This window comes from Lemur catta, chromosome 5 (genome assembly GCF_020740605.2).
Source record: "Lemur catta isolate mLemCat1 chromosome 5, mLemCat1.pri, whole genome shotgun sequence".
Classification (NCBI taxonomy): domain Eukaryota; kingdom Metazoa; phylum Chordata; class Mammalia; order Primates; family Lemuridae; genus Lemur; species Lemur catta.
Window position 1 is genome coordinate 64,785,444 of NC_059132.1, and position 10,947 is coordinate 64,796,390.

At 39.2% G+C, this 10,947-nt stretch overlaps 1 non-coding gene across 1 annotated transcript; it reads left to right on the forward strand.

Moving 5' to 3' along the window:
• Positions 1–768: 768 nt before the first annotated feature.
• TRNAA-AGC lies at positions 769–840 on the forward strand. Its single transcript has one exon. It is a non-coding gene; the product is annotated as a tRNA-Ala (tRNA).
• The last annotated feature ends 10,107 nt before the right edge of the window (positions 841–10,947 follow it).

Consider the following 10,947-nt stretch of genomic DNA (forward strand, 5'->3'; position numbering starts at 1 on the left):
GAAGCTTTCCCCGCAAAGCCATTCAAGAAACCAATAATTCATGGTTCCCCCTGTTCCCTATGGCTTGGTAGCCAAGAAACAGAAGCCAGCCCTGCTTTACCTAATCACCTTTTATTCAAGTAGCACCCCTATCCCACCCCACCCCCACCAGCTCCGCTTAGCAGGGTACCTTCAGGGTTTTGCAGGAGTTAAACGCTGCTCGGGACGTGGATCTGGGTGCCTAGGTGATGGCTCTCACCCGGTGGGTGTTTAAACTTTGTCCTTGTAATTGATCCATGACATCTTGACCTCGCAGGAACGTTCCGTACTACCACCACAAAACAATCAGTGGACATTCTTGGCTTCTGGAAACAGATGATTTGTGGGTCTTTGTTCGAAGAAAGACCGTGCTGGGCGCGGAGACAGGAGCGCGGCGAGCGGAACCCCCTATGATCCCCCTGCTCCCAGTTCCTCTCCGAACACCGCGGTCTTTGCCCGTCCTCTGGGTGCACCGCTACCAGCTTTGGCCTCCCGGGGCCTTACGGTTTTAAAGGACAGGAAAAGAAGCTAAAAAGAGCGAGAGACAACAGATTGTCTCCTTTCAGCCTCCTTCCTTTTTAATCTCATTTTATTACTTTTCTCTGACGCTGTTTGTGCAGGTCAGCTCAGCTGTTTCAGAAATTCGGGAATTTGCATTTCTGATTCCCTTGAGAATTACTAAATCTTACGGAGGGAAAGCAATAATGATTATAAATCATGAAAGGAATGCAAAGTTTTGCACTCTCAGTCGGGGGTGTAGCTCAGTGGTAGAGCGCGTGCTTAGCATGCACGAGGTCCCGGGTTCAATCCCCGGCGCCTCCAACCAGTTTTGGGAGGACGCGTTTGTTATCAAAGCACCTCTCCCTTTGACTTCTACTGATCCCGCTTCCCACTGTCATTTCTCCCTGGTGTCTTCTTTCATTCAGCTTTCTTCCTGCGTGTGACAGCCTTTGTGGTATTCGATAACCGCCCCAAGAGTGTTGCCACAACCAGGAATGTCCTGGACGCTGGGTAACAAGTATGTTTGCAAATCGTTCAGCCTGCCTTTGGATTTCATACTATGGTACTACTGAAAAACACAAGAAAGATTAAAATAACAGACTCTCCACTCCTTCATTCCTTCTTTCTCCCGCTCTCGCTCTCGCTTCCTTCTTAAAAAAATTCTGGAGTTCTTGAAGCAAAGAACACCCTGGAGGTGTAATAGCAGAAAAAATATTTTACTGATTTATTTCTTCTGAGCTTCCAACTACAGCCCATACTTCACATTTTCTTGAATCACCAAATATGGAAGAAGGCCCCCCCCCCGTTATTACTATGGGATGATAGGCACATGAAGAACAATACAATGCTGTCTGTCATAGCATGTGGTGTCTCCCAAGCCTATACCGAATGATACAGATGAGATTGGCTGGTTGAATGAATCCAGAACTACTGCCACTTTGCTGAAATACCGTAGTGGGAGTGGGAAAGACCAAGCATCTAAATATCTCTTGTTGAAGAAAATTTCAGTCAAAATAAATGACGTCAGGCTCATTTCACAAGTTCATTTGACTAGATGACCACTTCCACTGCCTCTAACACAAGCAATTATCCTACAACACCTACATTTGTTAACTAATCCAAAAACCAAAGCTGATTTGCCTAGGCCAGAGCTAGTCTGGAATATTGATTGAATACATAGCATGAGAGGAAAAAAAAACTGTTGTCCTTTTTTAACTTATTGATGTCTAGAAATTATTTTTTCTGGAAAATAAGTCTTTATAATATATAATGTTAATAGGTTTTTATGGTCTTTACCTATTTAAGTCTTTTAAAGGTATTTTGTAATCAAATACATTAAATTTTTTTCATGACAAGGATATCCATTACCTCCACTACTGCTTAATGTTGTACTGGAAGTATTAGATAAAGCATTTAGACATGAAAAAGTAGCCGGGCGTGGTGGCTCACGCCTGTAATCCCAGCTACTCGGGAGGCTGAGGCAGTAGGATCGCTTAAGCCCAGGAGTCTGAGGTTGCGCCACGGCACTCACTCTAGCCCGGGCAACAAAGTGAGACTCTGTCTCAAAAAAAAAAAAAAAAAAAATAGACATGAAAAAGTAATTAAAAGATTAAGTATTTGATAGGAAGGGATAAATTGGTAGGGATATTGGTAAGCTTATATATCTGGAAACCACCCCTCAAAATGGGAAAATTACTACAAAGAGAGAATTCAGTAAAGAACCTGGTTGTAAAATTAACTCTCTCTCTCACACACACACACACACAAAATAGCTTTCCCATATCCAACCGTTGGAGGTTTTTTAATATCAACTTTATTTTCAAAGCTGACCAATGAAGAAAAAGAATCAAGTATTTATCCTACCTCTCTTGTATGGAATGCATTTCAGGATAAACATATATTTGAGAGGGAAAGATTTTTTTCCATAGAAAATCACAACTAATAAATGCAGGAGGAATGATACAATTAGAGTCAACATTTTACAACTGGTATTGCTATAACACATCCAGGTCACAATCATCAATGGCTGCTACAACCATGAGATGAAATAGGATGGGGGACTCTAGAATGGACAGAGCAGGCTGATATTACATAAAATCAATGATAAATTTCACCTCATCAAAAGTGAGACTACCACACATTATGTGTCTCTTGGTGAAGTGAAATAGTACATACCCAGGACCACCAATAAAATACTTGTGTTAAAAAATTAACTCTTTCTATAATCAAATACATGAAACCATCTGTTTATAATAAACATTGGAAACATATATATGTGTTTAATAACACCATAAAAATGCAATCAGCTAAATTCAGAATGTGGAAAATTATCCTGGACAAATTGACCCTCAAGAAATAAATGGCATAGAAAAAAGAAGGAGATGAAACTGGTACAGATTAAATGACAGGTAAGGAGAATAACAGACAAATGCAATGTGTTTGAATCCTAATTCAAACAAAATAATTGGAAAATGAAACAATTGAACATAGACTGAGCATTAGATTATATTAAGAAAGTTTGTAATTTTGTTAATTGTGATATTATTGTGGTAATGTTAAAAAGAAAGCTTGTAACTATTAGTTGTACATCCTAAAATATTTATGGATGACATTAACATAATGTCTGGCATTTGAACTATATTTCGGGGGTCAAGAAAGCACAAATAAAAAGTGAAAGTTATTGAAGATGAAGTAAAACCAACAAAATAATGCTAAGTCCTGAAGCTATGTGGTAGGTACGTGGGTATTCATTATGGTATGATCTCTATTTTGTTTAAAAATCTCCCAAACAGGCCGGACGCGGTGGCTCATGCCTGTAATCCTAGCACTCTGGGAGGCCCAGGCGGGTGGATTGTTTGAGCTCAGGAGTTCGAGACCAGCCTGAGCAAGAGTGAGACCCCGTCTCTACTAAAAATAGAAAGAAATTATCTGGCCAACTAAAAATATATAGAGGAAAAAATTAGCCGGGCATGGTGGTACATGCCTGTAGTTCCAGCTGCTCGGGAGCCTGAGGCAGAAGGATTGCTTGAGCCCAGGAGACTGAGGTTGCTGTGAGCTAGGCTGACGCCACGGCACTCTAGCCTGGGCAAAAGAGCAAGCCTCTGTCTCAAATAAACAAATAAATCTCCCAAACAGTTTCCTTTTAGCCAAAAACTGCCATTTTCCAGTAATTCACCAAAATGAACACAAAGGGAAAGAAGAGAGGTACCCACTGTACATTCTCTAGGCTTTTCAGAAGTTGTTCCTTTGGCTAGGTAACATGAATCTACAAGAAAGGTGATATTGTAGATGACAAAGGAATGGGCACTGTTCAAAAAGGAATGCCCCACAAATGTTACCATGGCAAAAGTGGAAGAGTCTACAGTGTTACCTAGCATGCTGTTGACATTGTTGTAAACAAACAAATTAAGGGAGAGATTCTTGCCAAGAGAATTAATGTACATATTGAGCACATTAAGCTCTCTACGAGCCCAGTTAGCTTCCTGAAACATATGAAAGAAAGTGATTAGAAAAAGAAGGAAACCAAAGAAAAAGGCATGTGTGTGGGTTCAACTGAAGCATCATCCTGCTGCATTTGGAGATGCACACTTTGTAAGAACCAATGAAAAGGAGCCTTAGCTCCTGAAACTTATTCACTGTGAATTCCTGGCATAGTAGGTATAAAAAAAATGGAAGACCTCTGGACTGTAAAAATGTTTCTCTTAATTGAGTAGAAGTGTGGTGTCCCCATCCCCAAAGAAGTATTTAAAGCAAATAAAGTTCAAAGCAAAAAGTTAAAATGTTTATATTATATATTAAAATATGATGTGTATATTTAAAAAATTTTAATCAAAAAATAGGCTTCTATTTCTTCAAAATTATTGCAGTATATACAGTTTTTATTCTGTCTTTATTTTTTTATACTTCAGGTAGCTTTAAGATAATTGTAATCGCCTCTTCATTGCACATCATCCTTATAAGTTTATAAAAGTCTTCTCTCTCATATTTTTATATGTGTATTTGTTCCCTTTTTTATCCCGTTTTTCCTTTCTTGTCTCAGATTCCTCTCATCATATGCAATCATTTGTATGCATTTAATGTGCCTTTTTTATATGTCTTCTTGTAACTTATGTTGCTTTTGTGCATATATTTTTAATTTATGTAAGTGCTATGATTTATAGAGTCCAATATGTTTCCTACCCTTTAATATAAGCATGATGTTTTATATGTTGCTATGTGTATATCTTTTTCACTGTTTCTAACAGATGCAGAGTAATTCATGGTGTAAGTCTATCACTGTGATATTGTGAAATAAAAAATATATGTATATATGTGTCTCTGCCTCTGGTTTCTGACATAGAGCTTCTGAAATCCTTCCAGGTAGAATGCTAGGAGAATCTTTTGTTCTAATATTTGGTCTTTGACCCCAGTTCCTGACACAGAGCTCCTTTGACCTTTGTAATTTCTTGAGTTAAAGGAGCATCTTTTGTTCTAAAGAGGCATCCTTTGGTGGGCTCCTGGATAGCCTCAGAATGGGGGCTGGTTCTCAAGGGTACCATCCATGTAATTAGAAGGTTGGAAATTTCAGCCCTACCCCTCAACCTCCAGGAAGGGGAGACGGGCTAAAATTTGAGTTGCTCACCAATGACCAATGACTTAATCAGTCAGGCTACATAATGAGGCCTCCATAAAAATTTAAAAGGGCAGAATTTGGAGAGCTTCTGGATTGCTGAACACACGGAGATGCCTGGAGGGTGGCACAGCAGGAGGGGGCATGGAAACTTTACACCTTTCCTTCATACCTTGCCCTATGTTTCTCTTCCATCTGGCTGCTCATCTGTATTTTTTATAATATCCCTTATAATAAATAGGTAAATGTAAGTAAAGTGTTTTTCTGAGTTCTGTGACTCACCCTAGCAAATTAATCAAACTCAAGGAGTGGATCATTAGAGCTCCTAATTTATAACTTATTGGTCAGAAGTACAGGTCACCACCTGGGACTTGCAACTGAAAACTGAAGTGGGAGGCAGTCTTATAGGACTGAGCCCCTAAACTGTGGCTACTCTAACCTACTTTAACTCCAGGTAGATAGTGTCAGAAATGAATTAAATTATAGGACACTCAGCTGGTGTCCACTGGAGAACTCATCAATGTGGGGAAAAAACTCACATTTGACCAGAGATAAAGTATTTTCTGTTACATTGAGTGTGAGTAAAGGAAAAACACTTTTTTCCCTATATCTCAAACAATCACATTTTACCTCTCCATGCCTTCAGGGATGGACACTAGATTGCTTCTAAATCTCTCTGAATATAATAAATGTTGCACTAAAAATCTTCCCACATGTCCCTATACATGTGTAAAACTTGTCTTAGAATTTCCCATATACTCCTGTGTAGTGGCTTAATGTCACAGATTAGATTCTCTGTGAAGCAGATCTTGAGAGAGAGTTTATTAGAGAATATCTTTGGGATACACATCTGTGGAAAACAGGGAGTAGACACAAGGTCGAGAAGAGGAAGAAATCAAACTATGATGCAAGCCTAACAGCCTCACCTAACGGCATGGGGAGTTCTGAAGCTAAAATGGCCTGAATCCTCTACTTTGGCGTCTTCTTATTTCTACTCCTTCAGTCATTGATGTGAACTGCCTCAAAAACGGCATGATTTGGGGCAGGCAGCTTTTTGCTACTGAGACAACCCCTGAAGGGCCTGACAGATGTGGGCTATCTGCTGAATGCTCACAGAATCTGGGGCAACAAGTTCTTTCCTGAAGGGAAATCAGGGCAGAGCATCTTTTGTGCCAATCACATTTGATCATAGAGAATGTGTTCACATAATTGCCTAAGACCAGGCAGATTTCTCTGTAGGATGGCTGTACTAATCTACACTTTACTCAGAAGTGCAAACCAAAAATGAAAAGGTAGAAAGTCAAATAAGGAGATGAGGAAAAGATATAAACAAGCATTTACAAAAAGAAGAGATATAAGGGGCTTACAAGGATGTGAAGTAATGCTCAAACTTATTAGTAATCAGAGAACCATAAAATTAAATAATGAAATTTCACATTACACTATTGAAACTAGTAAAAGTTAGAAATCTTAGTAATATTATAGCAAAAGAAACAACAGAATAAAAAGGCAACCTACATAATGGAGGAAAATATTTGCCAACTATATATCTGATAAGGGGTTAATTTCAAAATATAAGGAACTCCTACAACTCAATAGCAAACAAACAAACAAACAAAAAAACCTGAATAACCTAATTATACAATGGGCAAAGGACTTGAACAGACATTTCTCTAAAAAAGGCATATAAACAGCCAAAAAGTACACGAAAAGATGCTCAACATCATTAATTATCAGGGAAATACAAATCAAAACTACAATGAGCCAAGTGCCATGGCTCATTCCTGTAATCCCAGCACTTGGAAGGCAGAGGCAGGAAGATCGCTTGAGTTCAGGCGTTTGAGACCAGACTTGCTGGGAGTTCGCTACCCTCCCAACAAGATGGGTGCCAGGCAGGTACCACACAGAAAATTGGAAATAAATGAAACAGAGACAAAGTATAGATTAAAGTGATGGGGAAATCAGGAGTCCTCCAGCATTCCTGTGAGCCAGGAAGTCATGAGTGAAGTCCCACATCAGTATTTATTCTTTTAGCAAACAATCATTATTAGTCACTGATTCACATACACAAGTCATGAGTTTAAGTTTCAAGGCCCCTCAAAGAATCACAAGATCCCTTACTCAATTCTTCCTACATGAGCAAACTGTTACAAAATTTTCCAAGATTAAAATCACTTGCCCCAAGTTAAGAATAAACTAGCTAAGCATACACAGGTTAAAGATAAAATCATAAGTCAGCAGCAAAGCGTATAACTAAGTGGGAATAAAGAGAGCATACACTTCTTTCTGCTTATTTAGTTCCTCATCAACTGAGACTTGAGGTCAGGAGAGAAGCAGGAACAGCTTCGAGCTTAGAATAGCTAATTGCTCTTATTTGCCAGGCTGACATCCTTTGATCATTCTCTTAGCCTTTGGCCCTTAGTCTGGGTCTGCTTTCAGACATCCAGAGGATGGCTTTCAGGCCTCAAGGTGGGGTCCACTTTGCAGACATCCCTGACTGGTGGAATGTCCCCCTTAAGGACAAGCAGCTTTAGTTCTGTGAACTGACACGTCCGTAGATTGCTCTTAGGCAAAGTCCTGTCCCACTCCTGGGGTTCTCATGTCTCTAGACCCTAACCCTCAACACAGACTGGGCAACATAGTGAGACCCCATCTCTAAAAAATAATCCCAAATTAATCTGTGGTGGTGGCAAGCACCTGTGACTATGCAGGAGGCTGATGCAGGAGGATTGTTTGAGCCCTGCAATTCAAGGTTACAGTGTGAGCTATGATCATGCCACTGCACTCTAGCCTGGACAGCGGAGTAAGACCTTGTCTCAAAACAAAAACAACAAAAACCTAAAGATTAAAAATAAAAATACAAAAAGAAATCTCTTAATTTTGATTTAATCAAATTTAGCTTTCACTTTTTTTAACCTTAGAGATTGTCCTTGTTAGAGTCTTGCATGCCAGTGAATGATAGTGACAATGAAAATTATGATGATAAAAATTATGATGATGGCAGTTAACTTACTATGTGCTTGATAAGGAAAAAAGAGGTTTTGGATTGTTATTATTTCTTATTAAAATTGTTTATTATTATTTCCTATTAAAACTGGATCATTATTAGTAATTATTATGAAGAACCAGGATCAAAATATCAATCATAAAAACATAACAACAGGGTGTGGTGGCATGCACCTGTGGTCACAGCTATTTGGGAGGGTGAGGTGAGAGGATTGCTTGAGCCCAGGAGTTCTAGACCAGCCTGGGCAACACAGCAAGACACTTTGTCACTAAAATATAAACAAACAAACAAACAAACACAATAACAGTTCCTTTGCCTATCAATAGGGCAACCAGAGTAGAATGAATATGCAGAGCAAGTTTATGTATTTAGTTCCTCTTACATAAGAAGCTTTTTTCCCTTTCAGAACCAGTTTCCCTAATTGAAGAAGGCCTGTTCTAACCTATATTGTGAATCCATCCTACTTTGGCTTATGTATATTCTATGGTATATATTATTTAAAAGCAGTTGGCTTCAAAGAGAAACCAAAAAGAAGAGAAGTTAGAGTAAATGGCTCATCATGGCAAAGATCATGGTGTTACTGCAAGACAAATTACTGAATGGGATACATACCCATGCATTATTCTCCCTTACCCTACTCCCTCCACCACCAAAGAGCTAATGGAGCCAGAGGTCCTAGCATTGAAAGCAATGTGGCTTCATTTTAGCATCTGCACTTCTTTTTCAAAATAAGATAAAGAAAGGTAGTACTGACTTAGCTATTGTACATTTAAATTACTTGGAAATATTCACTGTTTACAGGTCGCAGAACATAAGAAGAATCATAAGCATATATGGTCAGTGTGGTATCAGTCTTCAATTTGTCAAGTTCTCACCCCTTAGGTCAATAGCTAGTACACCACAGCAAGTGTAATATATTGAAAAGAAAATTATAGGACAATAACTGAAATAGAGGAATTTCTTTGCTGGAATCAAAAAGGAGAAAATGTTCACCATGTGATATTAGAATATAAGACAGAACATAGAGTAAAAAAATGTTTTAGGCCAGGCACGGTGGCTCACGCCTGTAATCCTAGCACTCTGGGAGGCCAAGGAAGGTGGATCGCTCAAGGTCAGGAGTTGGAGACCAGCCTGAGCAAAAGCGAGACCCCGTTTCTACTAAAAATAGAAAGAAATTATATGGACATCTAAAAATATATACAGAAAAAAATTAGCCGGGCACGGTGGCACGTGCCTGTAGTCCCAGCTACTCGGGAGGCTGAGGCAGTAGGATCTCTTGAGCCTAGGAGTTTGAGGTTGCTGTGAGCTAGGCTGACGCCACAGCACTCTAGTATGGGCAACAGAGTGAGACTCTGTCTCAAAAAAAAAAAAAAAAAAGTTTTACAAAACGATAAATTAAATTCACCATTCACAAATGAGGTCCTTACAAAGATCAAAATTCTAATCAGTATAGGTAGCTATCCTATTGAGCCAGGAAGCACACAGATTGATACATCAATAAAAAACCAAATACAATAAAAAGGTAGCATGTTGGTGAAAAGACCAGGGTAACAAGAACAACAGAAAAGATATCTTAAGGTAAATACCTCAAAATTTCCTGAAATAAAGCTCAAAGCTAACAGGAGAGATGATCCAAATGACAAAAGAAGAGATTCTAAGGGGTGAGAGTGGATTCATTCACCTTGAGTCACAACGAGGTAAACCTGATTTTGTTAGTATGTGATCAAACTTAAAGGAGTTCTAATGTAGTTAACACGATTTAAATAACTGTTTAGACACTTTGGTAACATTTAACTGTTTTGTGGCATTAAGCACATCTGAGCTTTAAAAGCACCAACAAAGGCAACCTTCCTAGAATAAAGTGGAGATGCTGGGCACTGAACCCAAGACCACACACATACAAAGTATGTACTCTACCACTGAGCTACACCCTCACGTGTGACAGTTACTTCTTTTTTTCTTTTCACTGCTAATTTAGTTCTCCCTTAACAGTATGGTAGTTGTATAATCTCGCTGGCTTTCTCAATCTACATTCATAAAAGTATAATTAGGTCGGTTTAACAAATTCTTACTGAGTTATACCATCCATAGCTGCCTTGTACTTTCCCTTAATATCATTTAGTACAGAGTATACATGTAGATTTATGTTAAGTTTGTTTCCTTCTCTAGTAAGGTAGCATCAAAGGCTGTGACTATATTTTTCATCAAGCTTTCCCAGTGTAGAACCTGACACACAGCAGCCACTCAAGGGGCGGTGAGAAATAAATTACAGATGTACTCTATTCAGGATGTATTTCACAGTACAGAGAATCTCCCAATGAAGTGTGGGAGGGAGATGGAAAGATACAAAAATATATAAACAGATCATTTCAATATAGTATGACAAGTGCTCTGCAAAGATAAGCATATGTAACTGCATCATTCAACAGAAAGTATACCACGTACTTGATCAGATATTGATGACTCTAGGAATCTTGAAAGAGAAGATTTGGTTAAGTAAACACAAGGCTAAGAGTTATCACGAAGACCAATTTGAGGTTGTGCTTCTTGCATTTTGGTCAAAGTTCCAGGCGCCAGTGGAGCATCTTTGCCCGAGGTACACACCCGGTAGCAATTTGTGCTGGCTCATAGCAGGGCCTTGTTGACCAGCACGTCTAAGGCAGGAGCTGCGGGCCTGAAATGCGTTAGCTGGTTTTACAAGAATTTACATTTGGCAGAGATCTACAGAAAAATGAGATTTCGGTGGTTTCAGTTTCGGGGCAGACTGCGCAGGGTAGAGGGAAGCTCTGGGTGCCCTGGCTCGGGCGTGCCA